Source organism: Pteropus alecto, unplaced genomic scaffold (genome assembly GCF_000325575.1).
Source record: "Pteropus alecto unplaced genomic scaffold, ASM32557v1 scaffold309, whole genome shotgun sequence".
NCBI lineage: Eukaryota > Metazoa > Chordata > Mammalia > Chiroptera > Pteropodidae > Pteropus > Pteropus alecto.
The window spans coordinates 846,817-850,562 of NW_006442493.1; positions in this window are offsets into that span (position 1 = coordinate 846,817).

Here is a 3,746-nt window from a genome sequence, read left to right on the forward strand (position 1 = left end):
TATAATTAGCTGTACAGTCTTTAAGAACTTGGAATTGCTGAGTCCCACCATTGAAAATTCTAACTCAATAAGTCTGTTGTGGGATCTAGACAACTGTATTAAAACAATACAAACAAAGAAAAAATTTCCCCAGGTATTTCACATTCCCTGCTGGGATTGACACCCATTGGCTTAGTATGTGACACTCTCTGTGCTAAGTACTGAAAATAACACCTCTGGATAAGACAAATATAGTTTTTTTTCTAACTGAGCTAGTATTCTTAGCCTCTTATTCATGGTTTCAACTTATGATTTTAGATACCAACAAAACATATTCGCTTGGATATCACATTTTCATACTCACTATAAATATGTCCAAAATGAAATTTATCTTTTCCTGAAAACATAGCTTTTTTCCCCCTTTCCAACCATTTGCTCATCAAAAGAATTCAGCCAATATGGAAATCCTCTTGTTTTGAGAACAGTGTTGTGGCTGACTGATAGAAGTCTTTTTGTTGTTGTTGTTGTTGTCGTTGTCGTTGTTGTTATGGTATAATTATTATTCTAGTTCCCCAGGTTAGATAACTTAGATGTATCTTCCCACTCTTCTATCTATTCTATTCCTTATATGCATCTTAACAAGATCTGCCATATTTCTTCCAAAATTTCCTATTCATTCACCTAATACTATCCATTAGAACATTTATCATTTTGTTTAGGCCTTTTATTATTTAATATATATACAACAACAGCTTTCCAACTAGAATCACTTGCTTGTGTGTGTATGGTGTAAGAGTACAGTTTCAGAAATGCCTTCTGCAAAGATATATGACTTGAACTGAGTCTTACATGGTTAATAAGAATTAACTTGAAGAAGAAAAGGAAAGGTGTTCCAGGATGAAGGAATCCCATGAAACTTCATAGAATGTAGGAAATGATAGTCAGTTCAGTAATACTAAATAATAAATTTCAAGAAAGAATGTAGCTAAAGATAAGAATGAAAAGTAAGTAGGCGTCATATCAAGAAAGGCCTTGTATGCCTTGCTAAAACTATTGTATTTCATCCTTATTTTCTTTAGGCAATGTCAAGACATTGAAGTCTTAAATGCATGGGAGTGACTTTATTATATATAGATCATTATGGCTGTAGTATGGAAATTGGCCCAAAGGAGGACAAGACCACGGCCAAGGAAAGCGGTTAGGATATTCCTACAGTAGTTTAGAATATGGGAGGACAAACTATGTCTGTAAAGGGCCAGATAGTATTTTAGACATGTCGGGCCATACAATTTCCTTTGAAAATATTCAATTCTGCCCTTGTAGTGGGAAAACAGCCATAGCCAATATACAAGTGAATGGGCATGACTATGTTCTAATAAAACTTGATTCAGAGGCATCGAAATTTGAATTTTATATAATTTTCATGTATCAAAAATATTACACTTGTTTTAAGTTTTTCAATCATTTGAAAATGTAAAAACTATCCTTAGCTTGCTGGACATAGAAAGTTAGGTGGTGGGCCAGATTCAGCCATGGGCCATGGTTTGTCAACCAACCCCTGGTCAAAAGAAAAGATATTATAGGCTCTACACTAAGGAAGAGATAAAGAGTCAAGGACATATTTTAGAACTATTAAGAGGTTGAAATTAGCAATACTTGGTGTTGAAATGATGTGGGAAATAACGAGAGAAAAGAGATAAGGACCCCTACCCTAGTTTCTTAAGCATATACATACAGTGTAAACAGTAGGGTTACGAGGAATGTGATAACATATATATTAGGTGTTTCATGGTTGAATTATCTCTGTAATCTATTAAGGTCGTGCTCAAAGCCCCATTTCCCCCATAAAGGTTTTTTTGTTTTGTTTTGTTTTGTTTTGTTTTTATTCGCTATCGCTAACACTGACTTCTTAGAATAAAGAATAATGTAATGGCAAGAGTACTGGACTTAATATCAAAGGACTTGGCTTCAAGTCTAGGCTTTGCCATTTACTATGACATGACACTGGGAAGTTATTTACCCTTTTTGAGCATCAGTTTCTTCATCTGTGTATAGAGGTAATAACTGCCCGTGGCCACTTAAAAAAACAAAAACAAAAAACAAAATGCCACAAATTCTTTGACACTCTTCTCAGAGTACAGCAGAAGAAATGCTGTGTAATATCCAAAGCTAAGTCATAAAATGCCGTGCAGCTTCTACTTTTACATTTGGTTTACTTGAACTTGAGCCCTGAGCTGCCATGTTAGAATTTCTACAAACCTGAAGCCACCATGTTGTGAAGAAGAACAAGCCACGTGGAAAAGCCACGTATAGTCTAACTGACAGACCCCCAGCTGAGATCCCATCTCACATCAAACCACCAGCCATATGAGTGAGCCATCTTGAGAGCCTTAATAGGACTAAGGTCTTAGACAACATGTGATAGTAACTGCATAAGAGATACCATGAGGCATAAAGAATGCCCAGCAGAGCTCTCTGCAAATTTCTGACCCACTGAATCCTTGGGTATAATAAAAGGATTATTTTATGCCACTAAGATGTGAGATACTGTATTATTTAGCAATGGTAACTGGATTACTACCTCTAAGGACTGTTGTGAAGAAGCAATAAGGTAATTATATAAAAGAGGGCTGTTAACTCCTAATGTTTAAGGCATTCAATTAATATCTACTGCATTTACTGGTAATAACGTGGGTCACATGTCAGTTGGTTATGATCTGGTTCATACATACTGGTTTTGTCTTCCTAATTACACTGTGAAATTATAATACCAGGGTCTAGCTTTTACAATACCTTTGTATCACCTGCAGCCATTATACTAGAGCCGGGTACAGAATCAATAAAACCTTTGGAAAATATTGTTGTCTTCCATGTAATGTTGAAAGAGTTCACTAAAACTTGTTTGATATATTTTCAAAGTATTTATTTAAGTTTAAATAACTCCACTATTTAAATTCTGTTCACAGGTATTTCTTTATATATCATTCTTTATTTGTTGTTAAGTCTGGCTCATTATTCTGCTTACTAACTCTTACTTTAATTGATAAAAAAATAAGTTTAACCAGATGGCCAATTTCAATCATTCGCCTTTTTAAAGAAAAAGTTATATCTCAGCACGTAAACTATCTGAGAAGCTAATTCCTTTTGCAATTCTTCTTTTTAAGTATTCTAATTAAGTTTCCAAAGTAGTGCAATATAAAATAGTGAAAACCAAAAAAAGAAAAAAAGCCATTAAGATTTTTAATTCCTCTCTAACTTTTCTTCTTAAATTTTTTTTCCTATAGACTCTTACTTTTTACTCTCAATTTTTCTTTATCCTCTCCTTGGGAGTTTAAATTCCTAGTGATTTACTCAGCTTTTATTTCTGTATGAGCCAGATGAAAAACTGCAAATAAGTTCAAACCACTGCAAAAAAATTGGGTTGGAGAAATACATTTATTCCATTGGAAGCTTGACTGCATCCACACTAGACTTGTGATTTAATTTCCACTAAGTCTTCCCTGATGCTCAGCAATCCCTCATCCCTTTTCTTATCTCATGTTGACCTTGTATCACATTCCTCACAGCTGTTTTTGCAAATCTCTCCACTCTCCTGCCAGGCCACTAGAAGGAGCTGACACTGCTGCTTACTTTACATAGATGGAAGCTATCCAGAGCAAGCTCTTGCATCTTCTCACTTTAATTCACAACCGCTATACATTCACTCATCTTTAGTATTCTTCCAATCTCAAAGCAAGAGCAGTCCTCCTCCATTCTAAGATTAACCT